At 35.8% G+C, this 13,035-nt stretch overlaps 1 protein-coding gene across 1 annotated transcript in view; it reads right to left on the reverse strand.

Moving 5' to 3' along the window:
- LOC137397207 (uncharacterized) overlaps nt 1-13,035 on the reverse strand; it is a 408,152-nt gene that overhangs the window by 264,955 nt on the left and 130,162 nt on the right. The gene's annotated exons all lie outside the window — the stretch shown is intronic.

The following is a 13,035-nucleotide window of genomic DNA, read 5'->3' on the forward strand; positions in this document are numbered from 1 at the left end:
GAAAATAGCAATCATTAAAATGGAGCAAAAGTGAGGCATATATTATGCTGTTGTATTCACAACGTTATGTCGCAGTGATGCGCATCACACCATCATAGCCTTCAATTGAGCAATGAGTTTATTAGTGAAGCCATGATTTTCAAACTAGTTTTAAGCCGTAAACGTAACAATAAGACCAATTTTTTTGTGAAATGTCATCAGAGGAAATTAAAACACCCCATGTATATCCTGTATTGCCTATAACTAAACAGAACTTGAACTCAAAAATGAAGTTCTCAACAATATCATAAGCTATCTATGCCAATTAAAGACAACAAGCGGGAAGCTGGTGGTGGAAAATAATAGGAAAACCTTCATCATTGGTTTTGAGTCAGCAGCCAACTCTGTACATGGCATTGCTCAATATCTTTCAGCAACTACCCTTACATCTACTACTCCCTAACATTTAAGATCAACCAGGATCAAATAGAGACTCTGTTTTTCATGACACGATCGAAGGTTGGCTATACAAATAACCCATATATGCAGTGCTTCGGATCTGCACTTGGAGCACTGCTCAACAAATCAGATACCACACCAACTGCCAATGCTAACTGTGTTGATCTGAATGTGAGCAGGACTGAAAAACCTGACCAACTCCTGCTACATTCTCTGGTTGGGAAGTAAAAAATGAATAAATAAAAGCGGAGGAAGATGAAAATGAGGAAATCGGTGATGAGGATTTTTTCTAATTCAAATTGGATGACTGTATTAAGTATTAAACAATATAGAAGTATTGGTAAATAAAAATAGTGATGACATGAATATGATTTCAGTTAGAAACATAGGAGGGTCGGTGACGCCAAACCCATTGATAGGTCGAATACGTATTGCTGCGGGAAAGTGCTCATGTTCACACATGGAGAGCTATGGTATCACACAGAGACTTTTTAAACAAGTAACATCACATACAATACCATATTTCTTAATACATAAACCCAGTCAAGGTTTTACATGGTTTTACAGATTTTTACAGGCTTTAACTCATTCGCACCCAGGCGCGAGTTAACTCGCCTATTTATAACGTTGCTAAGCACCCAACGCGAGTTAACTCGCATATGAAATCTACCGACTCCTTGCATTGTTTTTATTAAATTATGTAAAACATTTTCTGATTAATTATAAAAAAAGATTTCTGGCCAATCAGAGAAACTTTAAATTATGCCTCTATGACGTCCCTGGCAAAAGTTATAATCATATTAGTACACCCATCTCCATATCTGCCAAAACCGGAAATCACCGTGCCGACTTGAAATTCTATCGTTCGCGATAATTTTTTTGACTCGAGAAGAAAATATGCAGATTCAGAAGTGGTAAGGCATTAAAAGACTGCATCAATTAAATTAAAACATTATTTTTAATGTTTCAAAGTTTTTATCAACTTTTACTTTTGCCAAATTGAATCGTTACGCTTAAATAAAAATGCAATCTTCAGGCTGCCAGCTGCAGTCAGACTAAAGCCGTGGTCACACCGGCACCGAACCGACGTAGGATCGGTTCGGTTCGGAGGATGTTTCAGTTTGGTTCGGTTCGAGACACATGTCACACGGCACCCGAAGTCCGAAGTCACTTCACTTCCTGTCTGATATTAATACAATGGATGTCATCGATGAAGATATAGATATTATTTTTGCATTTACTTGCTTGCTAGTTTGCGCCTACCTTTTTCTCAGACAAAGAGATAGGCATCAGACAGAGAGAGAACATTGGGTACATCCTATGAACGCGACTGGGGATGCAGACAGAGTCAGGTTGATGATTGACAGGTTACGCAACCATCCTGATAGATTTCACTCTTACTTCAGAATGAGACCTAATGCTTTCAATCACATTCTTCAGACAATTTATCATCGTATTCGAAAAAATGATACGAACATGAGGAAAGCGATTGATCCAAGAACAAGGTTGTACGTGACCCTTCATTACCTTGCCACAGGCACAAGTTACAATGTGATAGCCACCCACTATGCACTGGGCAGATCAACAGTCAGCGGAATTATTCTGGACACTTGTCAAGCTATTGTAGATATAATGGGTCCTATTTACCTCGAACCACCTACCTCTCACGTTGAATGGCGCAATATCGCAGACAAGTAAGTGCAATAGACATTGAACGTAAGTTGTTGTTTTAACCTTTTTTGCAGGCACCCGAACATTGTTTTAACCCTTTATCATCACAAATTGATTTCTTGTTTGCGTATTGCCGTTTTTGTTGACTTTTGGTTTCTGTTAGCAACAAAAAATAAGCCGTGTTAAAAAAACGGTCGTTTTTGCAATACTCAACGAACAATCTGAGAAACAGTTATCTGAGGAATTGGCGTGAAACATTTTTATTTGTATTTACCTGTATCATAAAAACGTAATACACGTATACAATATCATAAATATTAGTGTATCATTTTTTTTGTTTAAATCGGTTTGTGAAAAGTCAATTTGCCCTGGCGGTCTCAAAAAACCTCAAAAACTCCCCTGCGAAATGGTTAACTAGGTAACTTTGACCAATATATTAGTGATCCAATTATTGTTCGGAAACTGGAATGAGTTGATTACATATTGGAGGAAGATTACAAGAGTATATCTATTATGTTATATATAATCAGAAAAACACCAGAAGGGCACTGGAGCTGTTAATCTTGATTTGCTTTTATGTATTTCTAGGTTTTATGAATCATGGGATTTTCCCAACTGTGTGGGTGCTATCGATTGAAAGCACATCCTAATAAGATCACCTGATGAAAGTGGGTCTACATATTACAATTACAAAAATACCTTTTCAATAAACCTGATGGCAGTAGCTGATGCTACATACAAGTTCCTGATTGTGGACATTGGACAACAGGGATCCGCTAGTGATGGAGGTTAGTTTAAAATGTTATGTTTTATGCAGGCAAAGACTAAAGTCACGTATTTTTTTATGCACGTGTCTGCTAGTACCAGGGCCACCTCACCTCCATGCACAAAGTATGCATCCTAGCAACTTTATTTATGGATCTCCACTAAACACAGATCACTAGAAATATGTAAACAAATGATATCTTATGTCTTTGTTGCAGGTGTCTGGGATCATTCAAATTTTGGTAGCGCCTGGAGTGAGAATAGAGTCAATACCCCTCCTCCAAACAACTTACCTGAAGTCAACCAAGAAACTGCTTATGTGATGGTAGGGGATGAAGCCTTTCCTCTCCAGGCAAACCTGATGAGACCATTCCCAGATAATCCATATAAACAGGGGGTGTAAATAAGTTCAAGTATGGGCATCTTCTATTTATAACGAAGAAGGGATAGAACCTAGCACCCATAAGCTGAAAATCTGCCATATATGCAGCCAAAGGCAATAGCTGGTGTTTGCAAAATCATTGCTCATTAATTAGTAATGCTGATTAAACATGATTATATATGTTTTACTGTGCAGGTAGAGAGGCGAAGAATGACATGCGCAAAAGAAGATACAACTATCGGCTATCCCGTGCACGACGAGTCATTGAGAATGCATTTGGAATACTATCGACCAGGTGGAGATTTCTCTATATTCCAATTGATTCATCACCCGAGAAGGTTACATGCATGGTGCATGCTACATGTATTCTTCGCAACTACTTAATGGGTTTAAAAGACGATGAATATGTACCAGCTGGTTATGGGGACACCGCACTACAGAATGGTGAGATAGTTCAGGGATTATGGCGAGATGACAATCGGCTCATCGGTGTAGACCCTCTTGCTGGTCGTAACTGGGCAGTAGCTGGTACTAGCACCAGACAGAAATATGTTGAATGGTTTTCGAAACAAGGTGTTCGGGAGTGGCAGGATCGACTTCTTATGAGAATAAACTGATGTGGCTGATGCTACTAGGCAATCTATTACCTAATTATTAGACAATAATTGCTACTAGGCAATTTATTATTATACATACAATACATTATCTACTGAAAGCCTAACAACTTCGTTTATGTCTTGAGTTGAACATAGAATTTATTTCTTGAGTTTGAAATAAAATGAGGCAGATTGTCAAAATAAAACTTGAGCATAGTGTAAATCTTAGTGAAAATATTGAACTTAGTAAAGTGTCATTGGGCGGGATTGTGGTGTGCGGTGTACAGAAGACAATAAAACTAACAAAAACCTAACTAGATATGGTTAGTATATTCCATTGCACCAAAACATAGTGCTACACGGGCTACAGATGATGAAATGTGCTGCCATCCAAGTCTTTGTCAACACATTCATTTGATGATGCAAACTGAGGTAGGGGGGAAGCCGACTCCATTACTTCGAGGTAGGCTTTTGGACTTTAATGTGAAAGATTCTACGACTAGGAGCATCCAGTAGCCTGTACTGCTCCTTCACCATGGTGCCAAATCTTTCAACACTATCATCAGTAGCAGTCTGACAAGTTCTCTAAAAGGATGTGGAGATGACAGACTTAATAAAACAGGTGAAAACAACACAAACTCAAACATCGGATTGCTAGTATCGAAAGTCTATGTGACAATAAAACTTCAATTAGTATTGTGATAGGTAATGTCCGAGTGTAATTGTGGTGCTTTTTTATATAAACTAAGCCGCTGCTACTCTTGTTTCATGAGTAAATAATCTTCCAACATTCACACACTCACCCTGCTATCTAAATAAGAATTGAAAGACTTTATGTTGTCCAGCAGAGAGGAAGCGATTGCGTCATCATTTGATCGCTTTCTTTTTTTTGGGAAGATGGCGTCACTGGTGGCATAGTCGGGCTGGAAAGAGTGGTTCTCTCAAGCTCATGATCATCTGTGGAGGTAGATGGTGTCGGTGCTTCGATCTGCGTGTCGAGTTTAACAACAGAGATATTGGTCGAGGTATTTGAGGCTGTTCTAAAAAATTCAGAAAGAAATTACAAACATGACAAAATCATTTCTAGTCTGCTCATTTGCTAGTAACAATAGATTGACATTAGTTTTTCTTCTATTATTGCATAAGAACTAGACATTTCATAAAACGCAGGGCAAGGTTTGGGTAAAAAATAACACTTATACTTGTTATACAATGCAACCCAATAATAAATATGCATGAAATATTCTTACTCCGATTTCTTCATGTAGTCATCTAACCATGCCATCTAGGACCATAGATACCACGTTGGCTCGGTTGATTTTGCAGAACCACTCTTCTCTTTGACCCGTTGCCTTTTCTTTGCCTTCTGGTACCTATCCCGCAGCGCCCCCCAATACTTCGCAGCATAGTCTGCATCTAAAATATGGAAATATAACTGATAGGAACAAAAAAACTTTGCATAACAATCATAAATTATGATTATGCAGTAGATTTATCAGAAGATCGTTCAACTGCTCAAAACAAATGACTAGATACAAAGATTTTACCAACACGTCCCATCAACAAAATTATATTTTTTGTTAACGTTTGAATGTTTTTCTATGTTGAGTACATAACAAACAAAAACAGCCTTTATCATAGTACCGTGGTTTTACATAAATAAATCAGTCAACTCTTCTTCATCAAGATGAGTATGACACATTACTTCTACATATATCTACTTATATTCTATACGAAAAAAACGCACTCATTCTCCTACATTTATGCAACACTTAACTGCAACATCTTACATTTATGCAACATAATCACAAGCAACATTGTGTCAGAGTGACGCCCGGCACAATACTTTTACAACATATCATATGACAATGGATGACGTTATTTAATTATTTTACTTACTTACCAACGAATTCCAAATAGTTTTGTGCTCTCATTTCAATCGAAATGAGAGACCAAATATTGTGAACTACGCTATCTTTTTTACTATAGTCCGGGTGAGCCTTGTTGTAAATTGATCCGTGTTGTTTGATCAATGAAATAAAAAGATCGTCCATTTTAAATGGTTATTAAATAGTATAAATGGTTTTAAATCGTTACTTTAAAATTTTGCTCACACGTGCGTAAAGAGAAATGTGACGCGCGCTCGCTAGAATTTTAACCAGCCAATAAGAGCAAGGGTTCGGCCACAAAATTTTGAGCAGTACCGAAGTGGTTCGTTGTGGCCAGAAATGTCTTCAGCCGAACTTTTTACAGCTGACAGCGACGTCGTTTTGCGTCATTTAGTTCGGTTCGGTGCCCGTGTGACCACGGCTTAACGTTGTCGTTCAGTTTCGATGGGATCATATTGATTCTCAGAGCTGTTTATGAATTCTGAAAAGTCAAGAACAGAGTTGTTGAACATATTTTTATTATTTGAAACATTTTCATGACGTTTTATTTGAGTTATAATGGCATATAGATGTGCTATGCTTTTGTTTGAAGGATGATACTCGAGAGGAAAAGTTAGATTTTCATGTTCATGGCTAACTGCATATGTATCAATAATACTCATACCTATTATTGTGTGTAATAAGAAAGTAATTTCAGTCAAACTTGGTATATTTTGCAACTTTTATGGTGCAAATCTAACTTTGTTTCAGCAAATGACAATTTTTTCAAAGTTTGAGATTTCCTGAAACTACCTTCTTTGAGGCACGAATTTACATAAAAGAGATACGAGTTGTCTATATTAATATAATATAATTTGAAAGAAGAGACTTGGCTGGTTCTTGTGAAATTTGAAGGAGTAAATTATTTCAAGTCTGTCCTTCAACTTCCTGAAAAATTAGCGGCATCTGGGGCTAATCACCTAGAAATTAGTCAGGTGCAAATGAGTTAAAAGGAGGCATGCACTATGCATGCCACCAATTTACTCAAAACCATAACAAGTTGCTAAATTAATATCGGAAAACATTTTGCCACCTCAAAGAAGGAATCTAGTTCAACCAACCTTAGACAAAAACTATCTTGCCTAGTTACTTTCAGCCATGTCTAATGGGTGTTTAATACAGTAGTCTAGCTTAACTGCTTCTAACTCTCATTTGATTAATTAGTTTGTTATTAGCTCAATAATATTTGGTCACTCTTTTTATTATCAATGATATAGAAAATTTTAAATCATCGGTATTATCCTTTACCAGGAGTGTAAAGTTCTTGCCTTTCTCTTCTAAAATCATTAAATGGCTTTTATATATTTCCAATGAAATATGCAGTTTCAGTTGCACAAACTGTAGAGTAATTGTGCAGGTTTTAATGTTAGGTCAATAGGAATTCATAGATCAGCTGATTCACTCTACACATCAACATGAAGTTGCATCATACTATTTATACGCTTCACTTATTTTAATTATCCGTATATCTAGGGTTTATTATATCTATGACTGAGTATAAACAAAGTTATGAATAAACAAACTGTTGGAGTGGTTATAAGCACATACATTCGATGGAGCGGCCTTGTCGACCAGCTGCTTAAACAACTGTTTTTATCCCATTGTCTCCAGCAAGGGATTTTTCTTCACTTCCAAACCGGTCGTTGTCTTCATCCAAATAAATATTTTTTGCATAGCCTAAATAGTTGCATGCATTGATGTTGAATAGCTTTCTATGAAAAAATATCAAATATCTGCACTTGTATTTGCAAATATTTGCAAATGTACTTTTCATTCATGTGTAATAGACACAATTATTAGCCTCAAAATACTAGTACGAAGCCTATTGTAATTATTCAAATCAATAAATAGAAGGTATAATGTGTTTTTCGAATTAAAAAAAATGTTATTTAAAGAAAAAGGTCTATGAAAGATCGGATTCTGTCAGCATTTTATGGGATTGGTAAATTAGGACAAGTCTCTAATCCCAATATACTTGTAGTTGGTTTGGTACAAAAAGGGTTAAATGCAATTGTTGACCTTAGCTGACAGTGGGTTTAATTAAAATTAAGGAAATTAGTTGTGCGAGCCATTCAGTAGTAGGCTCAAGTTGACTCTCAGCCCAGTTTCAACAAATCCGAACAGCTGAACTTTCGGCACGGACATCCAATTTGGTGCATGATTAAGTAACAGGCAGAGCCTAACGGCGGCATCCATATATAAAGAGGCCAATACAGAAGACCATCTAGAAAAAAACTTGTGCCTTGTTGTTATGTGTGACTTGACATGGATTATTATACACAGATATACATATATTTCGATTTGAACCCAACTTTGTTGTTGATCAATATTTGGTGTATGACATAGTACACAAGCCTTCCCGGTTTCCTTTACAAATAGTAAATAAGTTATCTCACGAATGCAATAAAATTAGGTTCATGAAGTGCTGTATAGCTATTTTATGTGTTCTTTTGTGTGGTTACAGAGAAAGGGATCAAAACTGCCCATCTGCTAAATATTATTTTGAAATAATTTACCACAACTACAGATGCTTCTTATTTGAAGTTCTGATAAATCATTTGATGATCCATTTGCAGATTGGATCCTTTGTATAGTTGTAATGAATCAATAACAATTTCAAATAGTTATTAAAACTTGATATAGGTGATTCTTCCTTGATGCTTTTTGATGTAAGATCCAAGAAAGTTGTTAAGTTAAAAGTAGTTACCAATCTATGTTATCCAGACCACTTATTTTGAAACTTGCTGCTTCTTAGTATAAACAAGTTCAACGTACAAATCATGTTTACCTAATAAAAATAATCAATGTGGTCTACAACTAGAGGGGTTGGGTCACATCGTCAGTTGAAGCAGAAGCAACAACATATAAATTTTGTCTCAGTCACGGTCGCCTGGCACAATGAACAAATCTGTGAACACTGATAGACATATCAATGGAGTAGAAGAAAAGTGGGAGGAACAGGAAGTTTTCATTATCTGCCTAGTCTTTCTCAACATGTTCTCTATAGGACTGAACGCTTTACATATTAAGACGGTGAGCGGATTCTCTGAGGGGCGGAAGTTAAACTTTTTTTGGGTCCTTGTATACTTGGGCCTAGCTGATATCCTGTACAGCGGCTTCTATATTATTGGCTCTCTTTTGCTTCTCAAAACATCAAAGTTTGCTCACAACATTGTGCAAGTTATGTTTGTGGTAGACAGCTTAACACACGGTGTGACTCTTTTTCGATATTGGCAGATTTTGCTTGCTTGTAATGACAGATTCTACTCAGTGTGTAAACCATTTCAGTACCCAACTTCTAAAATTGTGGAGAATATTGGAAAGCTGTCTTGTCTTGCTCTGATAGTCAGTGTCTATTCGATGATACCACTGGATCTGCTGTACTCTACCAACTCCAACGGCAAAAGTGATAGCATCAATCTAGCTAAGAATATGGCGAAAGCACTCTTTGCATTGATTAGCGTTATAATAATAGTTTCTACCTCTGTGTTGCTGATCAGAATCACATGAGAGTTAAAGAATAGAAAAAGCATTATATTTTTATGCTTTATTATTTATCTTGAGGTGTTGACTGATGTTCTAAAAAAAGAATCAAGGAGATTGACCAACCAGAAGCTGAGATATAGCCAGCCAAACACAGGTCTATCAAAAAACATAAGTGTTTTGGTAGTCATCAATATATGACGTATGAAATTGACTTGTGTGCCATTGGTCAATTGAGCCAACTAATGCGCTCTCCTATAACAATCACGGCGTTTTAATTGGTTTAATCCCTGGAAGTATAGAACAATCAAATTGGGCCTAACAATCATCGCTCTGAGAATTCCGAACCAGTCCCTCTGACGTGTAGTTTAGTTTTAGAATAAAATAATTACACGCATCTATTATTTCGCAACATTCTGCTATCACTTTCTACAAATTATATTAGTTACATCATTTATTCTATACGCAGTTATATTATTATTTTGTATAATATGCATTATGATTATAATATTAATCATAAAAAATAATCATAGATAAGATAATAGATCAATAGAAAAATCAATTCTAAAGTTATCGTTTTCTTTTTTACATCAAGAGCAGCACGGTCAAGTTATTCTTTTTAAGATTATGGCTGTAGTGAACTTACAGTCTGTTAATAGTGACGATAATCATGAAAGTCAACTAAATGCTGCAGTAGATACACAATAGAAAAATGATGAATGAACAAAAATTCACATTCTCATTTCTTATTCTAAACGACTTGCAATCGCGGATGTCGCATATAGACTATGCACGCGCCGTTTGTTGAACGGAGGATCTTCGGAGCATATCTGTGGAGATCGAGTTAAAATTTGAAGCACAATAGTCAAAATATGCTCTTATGTTTTGACAAATCACGGCGAGGGGTTGTGGGCAAATGCCTTTACCACACAATGTTTGATTGATTTTCTTGAGAAACCAGAGATAGTCTGTAAATTATTTACTATCGCGAGAAGCTTTTCACATCTCATAGCCAAAACAATCATTATACGTAATGGCGGTAAGGGTGCACAACTCTGGCACATGAACATTAAGTCGATTTTATACGTCACAGTTTTCGGGATTTTCGAAATGTTTTCCTCTGATTCTTTATTAGGTAGACCTATGTTTGGCTGGCTATATCTCAGCTTTTAGTGGGTCAATCTCCTTGATTCTTTTTTTAGAACATCATTCAACACCTCAAGATAACTAATAAAGCATAATAATATTATGCTTTCTTTATTCTTTAAAAAGAACGAAAGCAAGAAGTAACCTAAAGGAAGATGATAAAGTGTTGATTAAAGCTTTTCAGTATGTTAGAGAAACAAGCATTCTGTTTTACACAACATTGTCTACTGGATTCGCCACAATGGTTGTTTTTTTGGCATTCAAAGATGAAGAGAAACTTGATAAGTATTTTCATATTCAAGGGTATGTCACGCGAGCTCTTTAAACCGCATATGGCATTGCCAACATCTTTCTGTATGCCTATGCAAATCCAGGATATGTACAGAGAATGTGGAGTAGGCTTCAGGCACTATGCACAAATCAAGTTCATCCCACCGAATAAGAATCTACTCTTGGTTACAATTTCGATTGTGTTGTAATCAGGTGGCGTAAATCTTTGTAGCTTTGATAGACAGTCACACTTATTACATATTTCATGTTGTTCATCTCATTGTTCCTAAGTGAAAGTGTGGCAGCTTTATTAACTTTCTGTGTAGAACTCAGTAATGAGCAAATTAGGTACTCACACTAGTTATTAGTTTATTCGGGTCGTACATCAACAATATGTTCTAGCTTTGCAACTTTCAACTTGTGAATACAATTACTTAAAATAAATATGTCTATGGTGATATTATACTTTATGCGTTCACAGGCCATATGTTCATAACTCGAGCTGTCAGTTCTACATATACTTTGAACAGGTGGATCATGTTTTATTCAGATTCCTGGGCATTTTCGTAGCAATGAAAATCTCCAGCATCCAGTAGAAACTTAAAATCTGCTAATATTTTTTGAAAACGAATTTTTTTATTTCTTAAAATAATTTGCCTTGTTCTAAAAAAGCTTGCTTTGTGAGAAGTTTTATAAAGACACCGAAAAGTATGGAGCAACAAACGAGTTTTAAACAGCCACCGAAAAAAATAATATGGACTCGTTTTTTTAATGATTACGCAAGAAACCAGCAAGAAAAAAAATCAGTATATTAGCTGCTGTGAGAGTCTGAATACTGCAGTGAAATGTATTTATAAATGTATATTTAGCCAAACAAACATGTTTGCTTTGATGACACATAAAAACAATATCTTGCTGCCCGAGCTAAAAAATTGATTGCTTCTGCTCCTGTACCTCATCACAAATTTACTGATGAGATGGCACTTAGATAACATTGTAGCACTTACAATATACATGAATTGATAATGTAGTAAAATATATTCTCTAAATCAATAAAGTTTCTTGTGAGTAAAGCACTACTTGGAGCTTTGAGTAATTCTCTATTCTGTACAATACAAGAACAAGATTAGTTATTGATTTGAGAAGCGAAGTATGTCACAGGTAAAAGTAAAACAGAATGTTTTAGTGTGTATATCATCATGTATACTTGGTCGATACTTGTTACACTGAGGAAAAAATAGCTTTTAACCTGAATGCATTAGCAGCTTCGAACATCAGTGGAATATTGGGAAGATGATTTTGCAAACCTCGGTAGTAGTATAAGAATAGAAAGCCTCAAACGAAAGGCTCAGACGTGAATATAAACTAACATCTAGTTGTCGATCGAAAAACATGCAGTTGTAAAGCACCTGGTTTAAAATACTTTTAGGGAAAAGATCAGCCAGAAACATAAAAACTATACTTTCCTAACAGATTCCTCTACACGCTAACTTACTTGTTTACTTGTTGCAGTTGTTTACGTTTTGTTTGACTATTATCTACAAATAAAAATTATAGCTTAGTTTTATGCTCTTCTTGTATGTTATATACCAATAATTTGATTCCAATTAGCTGGATAAAAATTGAACTCAGCTTTGTCGGACAAAAATGCTCTCAAAAAATGGGTGCAATAACTGTATGATATTGAAGTCCAGAAATAGAAATAAACTCTATTATATAACACGTGAGATGAAACTATTCAAACAAACTGTGATAACTATAAGATATGCTGGTTTAATTTACTACTATTCTAATGAGAAGTCATGTGACTGTCACTGTTAAAAAAATTTTGGCGGGTGAATGCATTATAGTCTAAGTAGCAGTGAGTCCTGCCTTAAAATGCTGAATGGCAAGACTACTAAACACATGAACCAACTATTTGGTAAATTCGTCGGCATATATTGATCTGATTGATCTGAGGCTAAACAGTTATTATCTCACAACTAATGAAACACACACTAAAATAGTCTTGTTGACGGAAAAACACAGATTCATTCAAAAGAGTCATGAAAGCTGTGCCAGCCTCAGTGAGTTGTTCATATAACGTCTGCTTATCAATACCACTACATGTATCAAACCATTGATTGAATAATTTAAGTTGACACTGTAAGATGGAAGGGGGTTTGTCTCTGACTGTAACATAGTTTATGGCCTCTAGCATTGTATCTACCTACAACAGAAAAATATTGAATGAGTCAATGTATGATTTATCTGTTTTATGGATTTGATAGATTTGATGTCATTGAGAGTACAATAACCATACCAGTTATTCCGACAACAGCCATTACTCTAGTTTACACCATTTACCATATAGCTG

Source organism: Watersipora subatra, chromosome 5, assembly GCF_963576615.1.
Source record: "Watersipora subatra chromosome 5, tzWatSuba1.1, whole genome shotgun sequence".
Taxonomy (NCBI): Eukaryota; Metazoa; Bryozoa; class Gymnolaemata; order Cheilostomatida; family Watersiporidae; genus Watersipora; species Watersipora subatra.